At 37.1% G+C, this 14,265-nt stretch overlaps 1 protein-coding gene across 1 annotated transcript in view; it reads right to left on the bottom strand.

Moving 5' to 3' along the window:
• PRKAR2A (protein kinase cAMP-dependent type II regulatory subunit alpha) overlaps positions 1 to 14,265 on the bottom strand; it is a 58,608-nt gene that overhangs the window by 37,630 nt on the left and 6,713 nt on the right. The window lies entirely within an intron of this gene.

Below are 14,265 nucleotides of genomic sequence, written 5' to 3'. Positions count from 1 at the left end.
ATCTCTTAAGCAAATACACAAGAACTCTGCTTCTTTTGAGCATTTACAACCACCCTGTGTCAATATTAAAACATGTAACTGAGAATAATACCAGAAAACCAAGATGAAAACTATCATTGTGTATTCATTTTTAATGATAAAAGAAATTAAAAGAAAGATGTTTACCGAGACCTAATCTATAAAACAGCATAATCCCTATAAAAATGATACCGAGTTTCATACATCAAACTTGAAGAGGTTCAAAACCACTTAAGGATAAACCTGAGAACTCAAGAAACTTCATTTTCAAACTTCTCAGCTTTTTTTTGCCTGCCTCAACCCTTCCTGCAGATAAGGACACCAAATATTGTCTGCATCACCTTAAGGGCAGATGGACATTTGGGATCTGTTCTGGTTTGTTAAAGGAACTCACACACCTCCCTGAACTGAAAACATCCACACATTTTGCCCTGTTCTTAAAGTCTCCTTGAGGGCCTGGCCGTGGCCACCAGTGGCAGCAGAATACTGCTCTAGACATCAATCTGCCCTACAGCAGTACATTCTTATCTCTAGTTTATTGAGCTTATTTAACTGAGTAACTACTGTAAAGTTAACAAGCAAATCTGGGCCTTAAGAAACAGGAAAATTCACCACAACTTATCCACTGAGACAGACAAATCCCTGCCAGCTCTAAGACATTGAAGAGCAAGAGGACCAAACCCGATTAATTCTGTTCTCTCTACAAAGTGATTTTTTTTTTACAAGAGAAAGCCAAAACATAATTTGATAGGTAACCAGTAAAAGCACCTCATGTAGGTCATAACAGTTGCACAATTAAATGAAGTCTAATTAAGTCTAGTTTCACTATATATAGATTCAAATACCTTTAATCAACACCACTAGCAAGAAAAAGTCCATTGTCTTGCACAGCCTTCTCTCTCCACCTTTTGACTTCTAGATCCATTTCTTACTCATACTTGAGACTAACATTTTAACATCTTTGAACAGAACTACACAAAATTCCGACGTACTTTGGATACCATAGAAAAAAAGTATACTTTTCAAAGTGGCTTCTTTTAGAATCTCTATTATTTTATCTCATAGCAGGGATCAGTGTCATCAGAAGAGCAGCAAGTTTTCCACAGAATTAAAAACATGAAAAAAACAACCTTTTAAGGATAGTTAAGAGAGCACTATTATTCTGCCTCCACAAAGATTTTAAGATTAAAATGATAGTTTGCTTTCTTACACATTTTTTTATCACTTATAAAATCCTTGGTTCACTTTTATATGTTGTCAGAATGTAACTATTTTTATGCTAAAGAGATAAAATCTGACATTTCCTACTACAGAAGATGAGTGTGTTCTTTTACTCTGGCTTGCCAATGAAAAGCTCTCTGTTTATGACAATTTCAGTATTATACAGACACTCCTGTGGCATCCTTTTTCATTACAAGTACACAGAGAAAAGCCAGGTATGAAGGACTGCTGAGATAACATCTCCTGAAAGCTCCACATAAACCTAGATTAGTCTGTGGACAGGTTCCAAAAAATCAGATGAGGGGGAAGGTAGAAATACATTTAGGGCTGACCCAGCCTGGTTCCTAGGCTGGAACACTCATGGGCATCTAATTTAAAGCCATAGTGATAAATACACTAATAGTAAACTCTTAACACCAGCACAGTCATCCAAGCACAACTCTGCCCACACTCTAAGAACACAGGGAACCAAGCACATGGGCCTGGTACCACTCAGGAGAGCTGGTACCTTCAACAGTAAAGTAGAAATTGCTGCTCTGAAACAGGAAACAAATGATGTTTTCTTGTACCTATGTTTACAATTTCCTTCCTGCACACTAATGGACCTTGTCTCAGGTCAGTTATACATTAACTGCAGAAATTATAATGAGATTAAATGATTTTGCAAGATGACTGCATTGCAAACTCTCAGTTATGTCAAAACCTCAGGTGTAGCAATGCTCAAGTTCAAAATGTCTCATTCCTTTGGCACAGACCCTGCACTTTTACTTGGCTCATGGGAGCCAAGACTCAGTAATTGGGTAAACACAACAAAAACTGAGGTTAATTAAACAATTGTACCAGAAGAGACCAAAACAGCCCCATTTCCTCCCTGGCATCCAAAGGTAAGCAACAGTGGCAGTGGAGAAGGAGAGCAAGTTGTGCGTTCTACAGTTTTGCTGGAACTGACTCAGAACGGGATCCTACTCCACTGTTCAAGACAAATCAGGAATATCTGCTGAACATGTGGGTATTTTCCATACTGTCATGAGGCTTAAGCACTCAATGGAACACTTAAAAGGAGCCATTTCAGATTGAAAAAAATTACAGGTTTGTGGCTGCACCGTTCTGTTTTTTTATTTACAATTGCAATTTCTAGAACCAGTCAGTTTTCTAGGTTAAATAAAATAATTATTTAATAAGTAGTTGTTAATTTTATGTCACTATTGCTTACCTCATCACTTTTCAAGCACTAGAGAAAAACAAAAACCCCAAAACCAGCATGAAATAGTGGACATTAATTCATATATATATGGTAATGGTGCTCAGCTTCCCAACTTCAAAACATTTTATACCACATTCAGTCAGCTAACTCTGCAAAAATTATTCATGCACATTTGCTAATAAAAAGACTGCACAAACTTTCTTCCTCAATAAAAGGTATGTCATTCCATATGATAAAAATGATCTTAATCAGTTGCATGAGTAAAATAGAACTGTACAATCCCTTAGTTAAATTCCCACACGTACCTTATACTAAACAGAAAACATCATTATTACCATGCTGCTATACTACCACTTGTTAGTGGCTCCATTCCTTTTCATTTCCTCACTTGAAAAATTAGGGATATAAATTTCAGAAACAGTCATTGGTATATGATACTGCTGGGAAGCACTGAGCAGATTTTTTTTTTTTTTTTAATACTAAAAAAATAGAATTTTCTTCACATTGCTTTGGCACTGACATTTTTTGAAATATCCAATGCTGGATTGTGGTTCACCATGCTTAATTTATAAGATTATGGTTACAGGCAGGTGTCAAAACTCAGCCCCATATGTGAAAAAAGCATATATAAGAAAAAGGATACAGGCATTACTGGTTTTTACTACTGCTTTCTAAACTGCACCAACAATTGAGGTCGTGAACCAAACAAGTGACAGTAAAATGGTTCTCCAGCTTCACAAATCATATTTAAAAGAAGGTTTTTCCTGCAGTGCATGGGATCCATTCTTGATCAGTGTACTGAAAATTGACAGGTAAAAAACATCAGCAAGCTTTTTAAAAGCTACACGACCTCCATACTAGGCTATGTTATTTCTCTATACTTCTTAAGGATGCTAAAGCTTGAAATGAACAGAAAAATTAAAACTATAATTCTCCCAGCTATTCCTATCCTTCTCTTAGACGTATTAAAAACAGTACATTCCTACAGAAAGGATAAACAAAACTCAAAAGATCAGTTCAAGGTCAGAGGAAAAAAATTCAGGGATAGACCAAGAACTGGCATTCCAGGCATGAGCTTAGAGAACTAGACATTACCACACTGTACTAAATACCTCGAAAATTTTGTTTATCCTCCTCCACAAGCACTTTGCTTTTTACTAGGACCTATGAACACTTCCCAGTTACAGCTGGGGGAGAAAACCCCCACATTATGTATGCAATATGTAGCAGCAGACTAAGTTAAGCTATCACATACACAAACACTTAATAAGAGATCTTTGGTGAAAGACTCAATCTTTTGAAGGTTTCCTGATGAAAGATGGAGTAAAATTTCTAACAGGCAGCATAAATTCAGTAGCAGAGTGCTCAGAGTTCACAGAGCACAGGCACAAAAGATCAAGCTTTATTGAAAGAAGTCCCAAAAAAATCAGTGATTTCCAGAGGACTTCCCACTAAAACATGGCACAAAGTCATCCTATGTGAACAGAGACAAAACAAGAAATAGAATGTAAACTGTTCTTATTTAACAAGTCAATTAAGATTATCCAAGCAGTATGTGAGCTGACAGTAGAAACTATTAAATCTGAAGTGCCAGAAGCAGAGTGGAATATAAATGTGAGGCGTGACTGTCTCCATGGAATGTTGTATCAAGTTACGATAAGGAAGTGCTAGACTACAGTTGTCAAACTGTTTTTCTACACACCAAGATGTTCATGGACTTACATGAATATGAACCATTGCCACTGTGAGAGAATTAAAAGATTCAAGTATCAACTTCTTAGGTTTTCTAGCAATTATTAAGTAATGCTGTATCAGAAACAAGACTTTCATCAACATATGCAATCATACTTTAGTAAGTGCAAATCTGAACTTCCTTTTTAACAAAGAAATAAATATCGGGGTTCCCTGTGACTATTACTAATGTAAGAGTTATGTGTACATTAAATCCTTCAGGATGTCCCTGCTGGACAGTGGCAAATGGCACTGACACCTTCCAGATCTCTGCATGTTAAGATAAGGAGCCTAAGTGGAGCTACAAAACTGCTACCGTTTTTTCTGAGGCGGTTCTGGAAGCTTAGAGTCCAGAGTCAACATTTCTTTCAGAAAAGCAAAACGGACAGAAATGGACATGAGTTTTAGAGGTGCCAATTTTATTTTTTTAAACTTTCTATTCCACCTCCCTCCCCACAAGAGAATGGAAACTCAGAACCTGGTTTGAGACAGGCAGAAGAGACTCTGATGGTGTCAAGTGAAGCACACCAGATATTCAGAGGAAGACAAAAGGTCAGGGACCACTCGGGAGTGAGGGGAGTTCTTTCATAGAACAAAAAGGGAGCATGGAACACAAGAAAAAAAGGACGGAAAATAGGAAACTATCATCAAGGATTGTCTGTACACACAATTTACTTTTCTGCCAAAGACTGTTACATCTATTAAGTTGGAGAACAACAACAAAAACTACAACATCATTGCTTTGTTTTCTGCTACAGGGGATGTAGTAGAGGCAAAGATACCTTTTCATTCCCAGTACTTAAAAATAGCTCTCATCAGTTGCAAGAGATAATAAAATATAAAAGCAAAGTAGCAACACATCCTGGTCTCCAATTTCATTGTTTTTTGTTTTTTTTTTAACTTGGATTTTAAAATTACTGACACAACATGGAGAAATGCTGTCTGAAAGCCTCATCTTAAAGGAGTCCTGATTTTTGCTTTCAGAGTTGTTTAGAATCCCTCTGACAGAACAAATGTAATAACACTTCTAAAGGAAAAATTGAGTCAACAAGCAAAGTATTTATGACAGTTAATAAAAAGTTGGCTTACAAAGCCATTAAAGATGTCGTGCTATTTTGGGTTGGCTCTTTTTCTTAAAATAAAAAATGCACTCTGGAATGGACAGACTTTAAATAGAAGATCAATTCAAAAAAGATAAATCTTTAATTGACTCAAAAGAATTTTCAAATAACCTCTGGTTCTAATAGTGCTCCTTGACTAAGATGTTAAGAATTTTTGTTTGTTTTTAAATTAAAGATACTTTAGAACAATTTATCATTGCAATACTCTCATTCCAGGAGGACATTTAAACATTTATGCACGGTACTATTTTGATTATGCTTCTTAGCAGACATTGAGCACTAAAAGGGACCATGACCCTGCAGCCACAATGAACCCTGCTCTCAGGATTTAGGAGTTAACACAACCTGACTGAAGCCTAAGGAGAATGAATACCTATCAAGCAGCACTCTGTACTATCTGACACTGCAATGGCATGACCCACACAGCCCTCTCCTATTTCTTGCTGACACATCTCACAGATCCAGCCAAACACAGAGCTTTCTTTTTTTTTCTGTTGATTTTTATGAGAGCAGTCTATACTGTGAAGTTTGACTGCATTGCAATGAAGTGTGTGGTTGCTTTATGGACATGAAATGGGACATATTCCCAGTGCTAAGCTACAATCTCAGCTGAAAGGACACATTTCATAGTGATTAGAGATATAATTGTGTGCTGATACTACAAGGGAGGTTGTCAGGGACTGAAATGAAAGGCTTGGGAATTTTTTCAAGCATTAGAAAGACAAAATTCTACACTGCACAGAAAATGAAGGATGCTGCAAAGAACCAGACGGAGTGAAGAAACAACTGTCAAATCTTCAAAGTATTGTTAGAAGAGGGAACATACTGGAGGTTACAGCAAGGCAAGACACAGTAAGTGAAAAAGGGAAATTTGCTTGTGCTTTAGAAGTAAGCTTAAAGAGGAAGGTATTTCAGAGATAGGGAAGCAAAGAAGCCACATTAGTAATACCATAAAATTTTTTAAGAGCTAGAATGACACTAGGCTTACAAACTCAACATTAAACAATGATGAAAGGTAAAGATCCTGAACATATTTGGAAGTAACTTTCATGGGGATTCTCTAGCAATGAAAGACTCAGAGAAGGGTCAAAGATCCTTGGTCAAATCCTGATTAAATTCACACACCTACATACACTTTTACCCTGCCTTTCTCAATGAACAACTCCTGAAATAACTCATAGACATCCTGTGCATTTCAACTGTTATCTACTGCCTCATATCTGTCCTTTAGACAGAGGCATATTTTAAGGCACAGCAGATGTTGCATGTGTTCCTACTATTTTTCTAGGTACATTTGGCATTTACGACAACTTCAGTAAGGAATAAAGCTGTATTTTTGTTTGGATGTATAATGAAGAGTTGATTTCCTCCAATATGTAAAGCAAGATGATGATGACACACAGATATTCTTGCGGTTTAGCAATGAAAAACTAAGAAAATAAAGAATAATTTTTACTGCCTCTCAGTTTCCACCAGAAAGCCAACTTTAATACACACATTGTATTCTAAAGAGATTCCATCTGCTCTGCCTGTAGTACACATTAATATTCAGAAGACATCTGCAGCGTGCAGACCAAGCTTTTAATTGGAATCATGTCACAGCTACCATCACACAACACTGAATGTAAATGTTGGCTATCTGCACTTGACAGCTGTTTAGCAGGCTTATTATAAAGTCCTACTGAGACTGATAGTGTCTTTAAATAATGTGGTATCAGGACATAAAAGGTATCTTGAAGAATCAAATATTTACTATCATGGAACATTCTAAAATGCCATTCATACCTGACATAGTTTATTAGCACCTTCAACTACTTATATGAAAAATATTGTTTATAGTCAGCCATAATTTTTGGAGAGACAGTAAACTGATAAAACTCAACACCTACTTCTTTCCCTATGGTAGACATTTAAGCAAATCTAGCATGTAGGCAAAAGTGGACAAAGAAAAAACCTCAGTGCAAATGAATGTTTGCAGTGAAGCTCAAAGTATGTGTAAAATCTAAAACTTGAGAACTGCTAAGCATGTAAGAGCACCTGAATTAAATAATTCAGTTATAGGTGTGCTCAGTGATTTAAGACACCTTCCCACAATGTCAGACTAATAAGTCTAGAATGAACAGTTACCACTTTCTAAAGAAAAAACACTAAGTTAATAGCATCATTTGCCTCAAATCTTTGCCAAACCATGGCAACATAAAATCACATTTTCCCAACCATCTGAACATTTTCAGCTTTTACTGTTCTGTAAGTTTCTGACAAGTGGGGGAGTGATCAGCAACTTGTATGGAGAAAGTTTGTGTGCCTGGACACATACACACAAACTAAAGTACTTGTCCAATATAAGCAACTACGTGTTACATTGTTAAACTGATCAGTCCATATTGCAAGTTATTTAAATCTTAGGGGTAGGTAAGGGACATAGGAACTCTTGGAAGCAGCAATACTCATTTCCTGAAAGACATTTCCTTGGAGAATTTGTCTTCTCCTGTCTTTGCTGCAGTACCATAACAAACACTTCCAGGAATATAATTAAACTTGAAGACCATAGCTCATTAAGATGTAGATATGTTGCCATAAAAATAATTACACAATAATTACAAGTAACAGCAACATGGGAACAAAATGTCATCACAATCCAACTGTTCTAACTCTAGTACCCTTCTCTGATAGACTGATAAGCTTAACAGATACCAGTCAGCCCCAGCACAGCTTCCAACACAAATTAGAAAATCACAGAGAAGAGGAAGACAATTGTTTGTGCCCAGGGCATACGTACATGGTACACACCCTGCTTGCACACCCATTCACCACCATCTTAAGTGGAAGGGCAGTGAAGAAATAAAAAATCATAAAAAACAAAAAATAAAAAACAACAACAAAAAATGAGGACAGAACAAGGTTTCAGTCCCAAAGCTGAGCACACAAGCAGCCAAACAACGACCACTGATTGTCACAGCACTCCCAGCCTGTTTCAATGCAAAGGAAAAAGGGTCAGTCTTAGCTTTTCCATCAGTGAGATCCAGCTCCTCTGCTCAAGTTTGTGTTGGAACAGAAAGGAAGAATCAACGTAGTGAGTTATGGATGAGATGCAGCATAAGAAGCTTTTCCTTTTGCCTCTTCACAGGCTATTTACAGCCTTGGATAAACAGATTGGAGTCACTCTCACAGTCAGGTACTGTACCTTGTGTGACAAAGAAAAAACTATAACCTAACAGGAATTTAGAGAAAAAACATGGAAGATCAGATCTGAAGCTGAGCAGTAACAGCCAACAGCACTGGCAGACTTTATTGTTTTAGATGTTTGTAACAGATATAACTTGCCAGGTCAACCTGAGCTCAGGGTTGTATAATTATAGGTTCATAGGCAGGATTTAAGAATAGCATCCTACAGCTAAAAGAGCAATCACATTAAAAAATCCCATAGTTCTTTGGTTGGACTGTTTCTGATTTCATTGCCAGTCCCTACTGTCATTACTGATTTGGATGATGAAACATAGCATGGTTTTACATATGACAAAGCTGGAATGAGTTGTGCTGTCATCTGATTTGATCTGTATAAAAGAGCAAGAGGAATTTCAATTAGGAACCAGCATCAAGCATCACTTCAAGCTGATTCAGAGCCTAAACTCACACAGCCACATTTAAATCAAGGCACAAGTACACTTGTATATGCCAAGCAAGGCATTCTAGGTAAACAGTATCCTGAGCTTCCCTTGAGTGGAAAGAAGTGGTCAGAGTGGTTTGGATTGGAAGAGACCTTGAAGATCACAGAGTTCCAGCCCCCCAGCATGGGTAGGGAAACCTCCTGCTCCAAGTCCCATCCAGCCTGGCCTTGAAAACTTCCAGGTATGGGGCATCCACAACTTCTCTGGACAACTTGTTCTAATGTCTTGCCACCCTCACAGTAGAAAATGCTTCACAACATCCAAACTGAATCTACTCTTTCAGTTTGAATCATTTTCTCTTGTCCAAGCAGTAAATGTACTTGTAAAAATTCCTTTTTCAGCTTCCTGGAGCTTTGCTCCCCTTTTATTTATAGATGCATTAAGAGACCCTCTATTGTCAGACATCCTTTTCCAAAGTAGGTGACTATAAATTTTGACAGAGCCACTCCAAGATGTTTTTCCTGATCTAGTTGAGGACATGCCTGCTTACTGCAGGTGGGTTGGACTCAATGACCTTTAGATGTCCCTTCCAACCCAAATTATTCTATGATTCTATAGGTTTGGGGCTTTGGGGGTTCAGGTTTTTTGCCTGTTTTTTTTAAAGGAGAGATGGGAGAAAGAGAGGAAGAGGCTAAAAAAGTCCAGGCTTCTACAGTTTCCTAGGAGGGACACATAATCCATATTTACTTCCTTGGACATTTTAAAAAAATTTCATTGATGACCCTACTGCAACATACAAAGCAAGTTCTTATTCTTCTAATGCCAAATAAAAGTCAACAAGCATCCACATCCTGGACAAACCTCAACGTATATAAACCCTCTTAGCAAGTGTCACACTTATCATCAGCTGATTATCTCCAATAACGTCTGCATCCTTCCCCACGTCACTGTTTTCTAGGACTTAGCACTCCATCCTGTACACATAATCACTACTGAAGGTTCACTCGTCCTGAGTGGCTTGTGAATGACCTTTCTCACACCAGACCTTCTCTAGAGAAACAAAAATTCTAAGAGCTGGCTCAATTCTTTTTGAAATCTGATTTCGACAGGGTGCTTTACTTAAGTGCCAAAAAAAAGAGAAAGATGTTTTGTTGATTTGTGAAATACAATATATTAAAAAAACTACTGTTCCTGTATGTGATACAGTAAAAAACAAAACAAAAAACCAACAACACAAGAACAAACAAACCAACTTTTGGAAAAAACAATTCCATGCATTGCATCATGTTTTGTAATTATCAAAGCCAGAAAACTTCGGTCAGTTGTTTATAAGAAGTTCTAGATATAGTTGCAATTATACTACTGTTTTGAATTTATTAAAAAAAAAAAAGGCAAAAAAACCCAAGCACACAAACAGCCCCACACCAGTAATTGAATTTGTGCACTCAGAGGAAGAGGATTTTGGGGAAGAAGATGGGTAAAGGAAAGCTTTGTCCTGTTTCCTAAGAAGGCATAATAATAAAAATCAGTGTGTCTCCCCAGAACAGAGAAAATCCACTTTTATGCTCATGAATGTCTGAAGTCCCTGCAAAAGGGCATAAGTTAGCATTCATCCAAACAGAAACACACCACTAACAATAAAAAGAAATCCCCTGATCCAAATGAGCTGCAGCAGGTGGCAAGTACAACATGGTTCAGTTTCCAAATAAACTGATTTTTGGTAGCAGAACTTCTAGTATAAAGCTCCCCAACATCATGGCTACTACATACAACTTCAAAACAAATAGTACACATAGCAAATATGTTGGTTATGAGAAGTTAACAGTGTCTGTGTAAAAAAGCTATGAAAAGTGGAAAAAAAAAATTAGGGGAAAAAAAAGCCCCCCAAAAAACAACAAAACAAAACGATCCAAACCAGTAGAATTTGTACAATGTTATATTGTTTCCCAGTGCTCAGATCAACACTAGGCACAAGACTTAAGAATTTCATCAGCAACAAAATCACTTAGCAGGAATACAAGAGGTGCTCCTACAGAAGAGGAGAGAAAGGGAAGTCTGGTTTACGGCTTTTTATCATGAAGTTACAAAATCAGAATTAAAATTATTGTACAAATTCCACCAGTGATGTTCAATTTCTGTTTGCTTGAGGAACTAGAGTACTCAAAGTAACATCACCACTCTGAATAATATTAAGTTTTAGCATTTTAAAACAAAATGTGAAATCTTCTCCCACCCAAACATGTCAGAGACAGAAGACTGAATGTTGATCTATTTTAATGAGGTGTCTTTCCCATCTTATATCTGAGAAAGTCTTGAATCTTACAAATACTTATGAATTTTAATCAGAAACATCGCTAGCATTAAATGTTTAAAACAGCCTCTTCCAGAAATACTTTAAAAAAAAAAAAAACCCAACACCACAACAAACACCTCCATCATCCTTGAATTTTCACTCCAGGGCTGTTTACAAGAGACTTTTCATTGAGAGTTTCTCCCCAGATCCATGACAACCTGATGCTGGCCAGTTCCTTACGCTACAGCATGTTCTTCAGGAAGCAATTCTTCCTGAAGGATCAGGACAAGCACAAGTGTTGCCACAGAAATGGCAGTGTTTACTGGAGCCTCAACAGGAAAAAATCCCTACAAATATTTGTATTTTTCTTTTCTTAAAGTACAGTTTTCTCAATAGGAAGCAGAAAACAATATGCTACCCCAAGGGAGGAAGGACCAAAATGGAAATGAAGGGCCATTGTGACATCCTGCTTTATAACAGTCTGTCAATATACAATCACTACAACTTATTAAAAAATACATAGGAAAACTAGAGTAGTTTCTAAGCTTCATCTAGAAGACAGTTCACTCCAAACACAAACTCCATACATGTTTTTAGGATGCTCTGCAACAAGAGGAACAATCCTCCACCACAGCCCACTGAGATCCAGAGAAGGATTGAAACAGTTACTGATGGAAGAACATCTTTTTCCCAAAACCACCACTTCACCCCCAACTTGCAGTCCTAATCCTTCTTCACAGAATCATTCCGAGAGATTTTGTGACAGCTTGCTCAATTTTGCTAGTAAGGCCAATGGACCATCCTGATTTGAACTTCACCAGCACCCAAAAAGGAGTGCAGGGTTCCAGACTTTTTAAAGATGACCTCAGAACAGAGCCTGTCACCATGCCACTTGGAAACTGAGTTCCTGCAGGCTCAATACCATTTCTGAGAAGCAGCAAAGCTGTTCTTCAACCCACCCTCAGAAAGGTAACAGGAAATAGAGGGAGGGAACAGAGATTGGCTTAATTTTTTTTTTAACAGTTTGTTTGATTTTGTTGTCATTAAATTATATGACAAAAGCAGTGCTACAGAAGGAATACATGCAGTCCCTCCCACATGCCTTGATGGCAGGCTGCTCCTGGAGATGTCTTCTCCCCTGAAGGAAATTTCCAAGTCTGTACTCAGAGCAGCATTGTCACTGCTCACTGTTTGCAATTTCCACATAGAAATGTGTGTTAGTAACAGCAAAACTGCTATTAATTCAATGCCGAGCTGAGCTTTATTACACACTAATTGTGGTATATTTATGAAACAGATGCCAAATCCTAGCAGTATGATAAGCATAAGACAGGCTTGAGTTCCTCTAAATCACCTCTCTCTTCTAGATATCCTACCCCTCAAAGCACACAGAACAGCATCATGATAATTTTAACAACAGATGCAAGTGGCCACAAAGCAGCTGCTTATGCTGTGTAACAGATTTCTGTGGAGTTTCCACCCAATAGTCCCTTTTTCAGACCTGTACTTTAAAAAGAAAAGGGTCCTTCTGCATTAAAGGATTTCATAAGCACACAACCTTTAGTATAATCAGTATCTTGTTGCAAGATCCTTTTATGAATCAGTGTTTCCTCCACTGTCAGATTCCTCAGATCCCACACTGGTTACATTTCTAACCAATGTTCTTACAATTTATGATTTACCTTGTGGGTTTCCTGTTACAGTGATATATAAAGATACTAAAAACATAGAGTGCCAAAGAGTACACGTAATATGCTTTGGAACTGATGGTGCCTTGGAAAACAAAACAAACAAAAAAAAACCTTGATGTATCAAAAGGTTTGGTCCAAAGAAGTAGTGATGCAAAGCCAGAGATAGATCACAAAGACGCAGGAGCATATCTAAAGGAATCTAAAGGACCACTACAGAGAAAAGAACAATATCTTTCTAAAAAAGGCAGCAGTACATTTGTGAAAGACTTTTATCTGTCATTGTCTTCCTCCTCTTTCACAAAAAAATATGAATGATCATTCATGATGTTGAAAATATTACTCAAGCCAATGAGAAACATTCATAGCTCATCTTGGCTACACTTCCAGTCTTCATTTGAATAACAAGCAACTGCTCTTTGTTAAACATTAATGCTTTTTAATGACTGACTGGTGATTAGTTCGAAATGAGCTTGTTCTCTGTTGTCTCCTCCTCTGCCCCGAGATCTCCATTGTTCTATTTTAGGTAAGAGGCTACAACTGCACTTCAGTATTAAGAGAGAAGATGGCACTCTGCAACACTGACAGAATTGTCTCTGCACTCTAATATTAGTTTATTCAATGGAAAAAAAAAAAAAAAAAAAAAAAAAAAAAAGAAAGCACAGCTAAAAAGAAGCCAGTGCTTGGTACAATATCTGGTATTGCAATACCTTAATTTCCTTTAGATTAATTTTAGAAGCAGCCAGGAAAAAGAAAAAGTCTATTTTAGAAGTTTCATAAAGTTTATTGTAAGAAAAAAAAATGTTTCAATGTGGAAAGACAGCCTTTTAAGAATTCAGCAATTCTTTATAGTTATCCACTTCCTTTATAGTTAATCTCTTTTTAGAAACTAGTACACAGAGTAATGCAGTTTCCATTTGCCCAAGGTAACAGCAGGATATTAGGAGCAGAAACTGACTCTAGAATTTAATTTTTCAATACAATTTTAGCTAGTTATTTCTTGAAAGAGGTTTTGCTACAAGTTTAACAGTCAAATGAAAAGTTACCAGCATTCAAGAGATTTTAAAAAATTCTTTAAATTCATATTTGTTCAGTAGTGCTTGCATCATCACATTTTAGGATGTGTGGATTACTTAAGGAAAGCAGAAAGATTATGTCAAGCCACTGAGAGCAAACTGGAATAAGAAGATATCTTACTCCAGAGATTTTAAGAACTGTGTAATAGATGCTATAGGTATAACAACAGTGCTGAGGACAGGATGTTACAAAGAGAGAGCTAAGTAGACTGGCAAAATCGTAACAAACTTAGCTTTTGAAATTAACACAGAAGCTCCTGGTTTGTGATGTAAATCAATACACATTTAGCACTATCCAGTGATGT

This window comes from Calypte anna, chromosome 12 (assembly GCF_003957555.1).
Source record: "Calypte anna isolate BGI_N300 chromosome 12, bCalAnn1_v1.p, whole genome shotgun sequence".
NCBI lineage: Eukaryota > Metazoa > Chordata > Aves > Apodiformes > Trochilidae > Calypte > Calypte anna.
This window is presented reverse-complemented; position numbering and strand designations above follow the sequence as displayed.